Genomic DNA, 7,923 nt, shown 5'->3' with positions numbered 1-7,923 from the left:
CTTGGGATTGAGCTCCAGTTTCAAAGCATTGTGATCTGAGAATATGCAGGGAATAATCTCAGTCTTTTGATATTGGTTGAGCCCTGATTTGTGACCCAGTATGTGGTCTATTCTGGAGAAGGTTCCATGTGCACTTGAGAAGAATGAGTATTCTGTTGTTTTAGGGTGGAATGTTCTGTATATATCTATGAGGTCCATCTGGTCCAATGTGTCATTCAATGCTCTTATTTCTTTATTGATTTTCTGCTTCGATGATCTGTCTATTTCTGAGTGAGGCGTGTTAAGATCTCCTACTATTAATGTATTCATATCAATATGACTCTTTATCTTGATTAATAGTTTTCTTATGTAATTGGCTGCTCCCATATTGGGGGCATAGATATTTACAATTGTTAGATCATCTTGGTGGATAGTCCCTTTAAGAATGATGTAGTGTCCTTCTGTATCCCTGACTACCGTCTTTAGTTTAAAATCTAATTTATCTGATATGAGAATTGCTACCCCGGCCTTCTTTTGAGGCCCATTGGCGTGAAAGATGCTTCTCCAGCCCTTCACTTTCAGTCTGGGTGTATCTTTAGGTTCAAAATGGGTCTCTTGTAGACAACATATGGATGGGTCCTGTCGTTTTATCCAATCTGCAACCCTGTGTCGTTTTATGGGTGCATTTAGGCCATTCACATTGAGAGTGATTATTGAGAGATACGTTTTTATTGACATTGTGTTATCTTTGAAGTCTTTCTTTCTGTCGATTGTCTCTATATTTCTGTTCAATGCTCTTCTTAGGATTTTTCCTCTTTTATAGAACACCCCTTAATATTTCCTGCAGTGTCGGCTTGGTGGTTGCATAGTCTTTCAAGCCTTGCCGGTCTTGGAAACTCTTTATCTCTCCATCCATTTTGAATGTCCGTCTTGCTGGATAAAGTATTCTTGGCTGCATGTTCTTCTCATTTAGTGCCCTGAATATATCTTGCCAGCCCTTTCTGGCTTGCCAGGTCTCTGTGGACAGGTCTGACGTTATTCTGATGGGCTTTCCTCTGTATGTAAGGAGCTTCTTTGTCCTAGCGGCTTTCAAGAGATTGTATCTACAATTATGATTCCTCAATTTTACTATGAGGTGCCTGGATGTTTTTTTGAATTTATAATCTTGGGGGGGGGGGACCTTTCTACTTCTAGTACAAGAACACTTGTTCCATTCGCAAGATTGGGAAAATTTTCATGAAAAACTTGTTCCACTATATCTTCTAGACTTCTTTCTTTCTCCTCCCCTTCAGGGATTCCAATAATTCTGACGTTGGAACGTTTCATGGCATCATTTATTTCCCTGATTCTGTTTTCGTGGCTTCTAAGCTGTTTGTTCCAGGCTTCCTCCTGATCCTTTCTCTCTATCTGTTTGTCCTCCAGATCACTAATTCTATCTTCTGTCTCAGTTACCCTAGCTTTTAGAGAATTTAGATTAGATTGGAACTCATTGAGAGCGTTGTGAACCTCATCCCTGGTGGCCTTCAGCTCTGCCCTAACATTATGAACCTCCTCTCTGGTCGCTTTCAATTCTGCCCTAATCAATTCTGTTTGGTCATCCATGGCTTTCTCCAACCTAGCTATTGCCTGGATAATTGTTAGCCTGAATTCTCTTTCTGACATATTGTCTATGTTGATAGCCGTTAGCTCTGTTGCAGAAGGCCCATCCTCTGTATTTTTCTTCTGTTGGGGATTCCTCCTCCTAGTCATTTTGGTGAGAGATGACTGGACAGATGTAGCTGGATGTATTGACCGTGGTGCAGTCAAGGTGCACCCTGGAACGCTTCTGAGCACTCAGGATTCCTCACCCAAATGAGAGAAAAAAGAAAAGAAAAAGAAAAAAGAGGGAGAGAGAGAGACAGGTAAAAAAGGGAAGATAAAAGTAAAGGTTCAGCCCAAATGGGCCCCAGGGTAAGGTTTATGACCTATACAAACAAAAACAGACAAACAAAAAGACTGATAAAAGTATATGACGAGAGAAAATATATATATATATAAGCAAAAATAAAAGGAGGAGCCTCGTCAAGAAGAACCCCAAGTATAAGATTTATATACTATCCGGACAAACATAAATACACAGAGACACTGGCAGAAGAAAAAGATGGGAGCATGGTTATAGATTCTCGGTGTGGTCGAGGAAGGTTATTTTGATTCTTCCTGGATGTATCTTGATATCTTTGTTAAAGGACTCAACTTTCCTAAGAAAAAGGGGGATTAAAAATTGGTTCACCTATAGGGGTAGCATTGCTTGGAGAAAGGGGGTTACCTTGAAGTTTAACTCTATATGAATATTAGAAAATAAAAATAAAAAAAGGAATAAACTGGACTAAACTAAATTAAAAATTTTTTTAAAAAATTAAGAAAATAGAAAAGCAAAAGAAAAACACATGTGTATGTATCAAAAAATTCAGGTTAGAAGTTTATCATGGAATTTGATGTACTGGACATCTCACTGTGATAGTAAATAGGTTAAAAATTATCTATATAAAAAAAGAAAAAAAATGAACCAGAATAGTTTGAAAGAATTAAAAATAAAAGTTGTATCTATGAAGTAGTGGTGGTTGTTCTCTTGTAGTCTTTTTTTTTTTTCCTGATTTGTTTTCTGGGGGAGGGGGCTGCCACGTGGGTTTTCAGTCAATGATGTTCCCTGAGTTAAGTCCTCCCGACCCCCTCAAGGGGGTGGGCTCTGAGAAAAACGGTTTTTTTTTTCAGGTTTTTGTTCTCTGGAGGTTTTTATGTTTGTTCACTTCTTTTCTCTCGCCTTGACAGCTTTTGATCGTTTTTGGAGGTTTAGAGGAAAGAAAACTGCACCCCAACCTCCCTCTCAGAGAGAAGCCTCAGTCTGCTCCCCTGCAGGTGCTGCAGCCGCTGGGCCGCTGGCAGAGCAGGTTCTGAGTCACGGTCCCTGGGGACGCAGGATCTCCTGCTTGTACGCAAAACCAAGGCAGCTGTGGCTGTCTGGGCAGCTCCAGACCGCCAGAGAGGTTCCAAGCAGCAATCGCACACTGAGATTTTCCCGCTGGCTGGGGCTAAGAGCTCAGGGCTTGGGCGCACCTCTCCCAGGGGATGGTTTGGGGCGAGGCGCCTCCAGCTCTATCGGCTCTATCGCCGCATGGGTCTATCGCCAGGTGGTCCCAGAACACCAGGCTGGGCGTTCGTGCACCTCTCTCGGGGGAGGTTGAGGCACGCGCGCATCTCCAGTAAGGTGTGCGTTCTGCCGTCTGGTGTGGCTCCCAGCCCCTCACGGGAGCCGGACTCCACCCGTTCTCGGGCGCACTGGCGGCTCCGGGACAAAGACCAGGTTTCTCCGCCGCACTCTCTGGCTCAGCGCCAGGGGAGGCTGCCCTGGGTCTGGGGACTTAAGCCCCTATCCCTATCCGCCCCGATTCCCACAATTTCCCCGCTCGAGTCTTTGCTCTTTTGAGTGCTTTCAACAAGACTCCAAGTTAATGCTGGTCCCCAGATGCCGGGCACTCTCGTATTGGGGTATTATTTTCCAGTCGGTCGCCTCTGGTGGCTCCCTCCCCCTTTTGTTTATCTTCCGATATTGGTCCGATGTTCCCACTCCACTTTACCTGACCACTGGCGTCTTCTGGCCCCCGTAGAGATCCAGACGTGTATAATTCTGGTCTCAGGCTGATTTCATGGGTGATCGGAGTTCTTTGGTAGGTAATCAGCTCACTTTAGGGTGCAGGTTGAAAAGGCGCCTCCTCCTACTTCCCCGACATCTTGTCTCCTGATGTTGGGGTTTTAACGAAGCCATCACAAAATTACTATTGTCCCTCCCCTACCCTGGTGTAATCTGAAGACGCTGAGGGGAAAAAATAGTCCAGACCTCAGAATAGGGGTTAAAATAATAATAGTACCTAGTTGACAAGAATGGCTCTCCGTAGGTGAGTCAAATACTCCTGCTAATCCTGAACCTCAGACCTAAGCAGATTTACCCTCCCGATTATGGGCAATACAGAGGATTGGAGGAAAACGTGTGCTTTTTAAAGACAAGATTAGTAGCAAAAGAGAAAGGAGTGAAATTAGTTCAAGTATGTAGTTATTTTTCCCGAAGTAATCAATTAGTTATGTCAACTTCACTTTAACCAGGGTGGAATGAATGAAGAAGTAGAGGAAGGCCAGAATATGCAAAGGGAAGATATCCTCCTCTTTGAAGCCTGGAGTGGGAAATGGCATTCCCTTCCAGACATAAAGGTCAATAACATGCCTGATGTTAAATAACTCACGTATGGAAACCACGAATGTCTGGTTCTAAGACTCCTGCTGTTTTCCCAGTGATGTGCTATCTTTGTAACTTCACAACTCAGTCTGGTAGACTTATTAGAAATATTAGTTTTCATTACTGTGGTAATGAGATTACATATCAAGTATAAATTCAAGGTGTCTATTTATATTTCAAGAAAAGCCTTGCTAAGGTTACATCATTTCCTGTAATAGAGTGCTCTGAGGCCACTGGCATATTTTTATCTGAGAGGCAGAGTTATCCATGTAATTATTTTATCATGTGTTTTGGTTCATCTCATTGACTGATAATTAAAATCACTTTACTGGGTTGGGGCAACATACTCAAACTTTTTAAAACGATGGAAATGATCTGCAATTACAGCATTCATTATTCAAAAGTATTTTTTAAGGAGTCACCAATTCTAAAAAATTTGAAATATATCAGGTTTAATTTTTAAAAAAATATGATTAATGTATTGATCTTATAATAACAACACCTAAAACTTTTTAAAAGTATTGTCCGTACACATCAATTTCACTTAAGCTTCTCATCATTCTAGAACATAAGTATTATCGTTCTCTTTCTCAGGGATGGAAACTAAAGTTAAAGTTGATGAGTGGCTCTCCAGGGTCATAGACTTACGAGACAACATAAGGCTTGAACCTAGACTGTTATGGCTTCTAGGTTAGTATTTATTTCATGACATGGGCTTCCTCTAGGTCAGAGGCAAAAAGGAACTCACATTATGGTTATTGCAGAAAACTATAATGTCCACTCATTATCTCAAGGATCATTGAAAACAAGATGAAGGGATGATGTGGGCTTTCAATTCTTCATGTGAAAAGAAGAAGTTCCAGATATGGAAATCTGTATTCCCTATAGCACTATACACTAGTAGCAAGAGAGACAGGAAGATTGCATCCCTTCGTCTGAGAGGAAGGCCTTCTTGAAAAGGACTTATCATCCCTGATGATATTGATTCTGCTTCTCTTGCTGTCTTTGAGGCTTGACCTCTACAGACGTTTTGTTTATTTATGTAAAAGGATAGTAATGACATTTTTCTTGGGTTATGATTGGTAGTTTCTTCTTTGATCAAACTTTTCTGAAAGTCTTCTGCAGAAAGCATGAAGCTATGAAAATTTCTAGAGCCCAGAAGCAAGGGTTTAGAGGAAGATTTATCTTTCTTTCCCTCCTTCTTTCTCCTGGATCTATTCCCTTTGTCTCTCAATGAGATCTTCTCTCACTTCTCTCACTATATATATATGGCTGGTGATATTATTTTTCATGGGAGCTTTCAGTACTTTGCATTGATCTATCTGATTATATATATATATATATATATATATATATACACATATACATATATATAACATGAAATGGTATGCTTGCCCACATATATATATATATATGTATATATATATATATATATATATATAAAATCTCCAGAAAAACAACTAGAAATGACAATGTAGGCAAGCACACCATTTCATGTTTATATTGCCATGCCAATGACTTCAATCAACACCTTACTTAGGCTAAACGCTTAGCCTTCACATCATTGTTAAACACAAAAAGTGAAGAGAAGGGTGATTATTTCCTCTCTAGTGTTGGCTATTCTCACTCAATCTTACTCAGCATATAGTTTTCTTCTCAGGAGACAGTTTATACACTTGACCTGCATTTAAAAAGTTAGCAAATGAAATGAGATTTCTTCTAAACCCCTATCAGTGTTATTTGGAGTATATTTGAAAGTGTATCCTTTAATATAGTAATATTCCATTCTCTATACTTTTATTACTTTGCATTTGAATCCAGTCTCTGTAGTCGAGACAGAGGCACACAATGGAACAGTATCTTACTATATATGTGAGAAACTTATTAGTGTATAGATACACACACACACACACGTACACATTTTCTATACACTGTCAAGGCATTCATACAGAAAACATGGAGGGTAGTAATGAGATCAAGACCCAGATTCAGGTGGAATTAGACCTCAGCTACATATGCACTACTATTTTTAGTGGAGCTCCACTTATAATACATTTATGCACCCATCGTTAACCACAGATTACCTTCCTATAGAACAACCTACCCAATCTTTTTCACTTTCTAAATTCTATCTTCATAATCTAACAATGGTTATTGATAATCCATGAGACTGTTCTAGACTAATCCAGAGACATGTCTTTCTTTTCTAAACTTATGGCACTTCTAGTTACTATCGGGATCAATCATTTGCAAATGATACAGGCACCAGGCACATTCTTGTGATACTGTGGATCTTTCTTTCAAATATTGTTCTATTTCATTTATTTTGTATAAATTGAAGCTTATTGATTTCTTCCTATGTATATTAATCTCTGCATACGATCCATGGTTAAAAGCCAACTGTCATGTCATGAGTAATAGTTCTAGAAAGGTGTTTTCTAAAGTTTCATGTGGTAATGAACTTTACATTTCATACTAGGGTTGCAAAAGGGAAAAGGAAAGGAAAAACATTAATAACGCAGAAAAAGATACTGAGGCAAGAGAATAAAGGTATGTGGTAGATAAGATCCAAATGTCATGTAAAGGCAGCACTCAGGAAAGTACGGCATTGAGCTAAGAATGTATGAAGGGGACGGAGGCAATAATGGGTCCCAGAGAGGCAAGTATTGAGCCTCAGTGAGAATATTCTTAGCAAAGTAATAGGGACACAGAGTGCCAACAGTTCAAGAAGGAAAGCTGGGTTGAATGAATCTCTGCCCCTCAGAAACTGTAAGTGATAAAAACATTTAGCTAAACTTTCAATTTGCACATACCATTCCATGATTGATTTCTGATATTTTTTCCTCCTCACCTTTTCTCTACTTTGTGTAAGACCATTTGCAAAAAGGGATTATTTTCTACTCAATATAGCATATTTCCTAGACACACTGAGTACTACAGGCTCAGACGTATACAGTAGGATTTTCCTCAAGCAACTTGAAGCTTACAGTTCCAGAGCTATGCCTTAATGATCTATAACTCTAAAGTGAAGTTCTTGAGATAACTAATTTTCATCACCTGTTATGGACTGAATATTTGTACCTCTCAAAAATTCATATGTTAAAATCCTAATTCCAGTAAGATGGTATTTGGAGTTGGGGCCTTTGGAGATAATTAGGTCACAAGGGTGAACCCTCATGTATACGATTGGTGTCCTTATAGGAAGAGGTCAGAGGGCTAGCTAGCTCTCCAATGAGCAGTTAGCAACCTGCTGTGTGGAAGACGACTCTCACCAGAACCTGACCGTGCTGGCACTCTGATATCTGACCTAAAACCTCCAGGATGATACTCATTTCTATTGTTGAGAAGCTACTCAGTTCATGGTATTTTGTTATAGCAGCCCAAGCTGTCTAAGACATTTTCCTTATATTCCCATAAAACCTATCACAATAAATTTCCTATGGTAGATTTTCCACTAATGCTGATTAACATATCCTTTCTAATTCCACATGCTTATCATTTATCTGTGATGAATATTCAAAGATCTTTCTCTAAAAGATGCAACCCTGGCCAATCAATAAAAAATCATTAAACATTCAATCGCATCATTAAGGTATCTTGAGTGCAATGAAAAGTCAGGTGGGTGGAACAGATAATACCAAAGGATTTGTTTTTGTCATTACTTCACAGTTCTGAGC

This window comes from Martes martes, assembly GCF_963455335.1.
Source record: "Martes martes genome assembly, contig: scaffold_156, whole genome shotgun sequence".
Classification (NCBI taxonomy): domain Eukaryota; kingdom Metazoa; phylum Chordata; class Mammalia; order Carnivora; family Mustelidae; genus Martes; species Martes martes.
Note: the sequence above shows the minus strand (reverse complement) of the source record.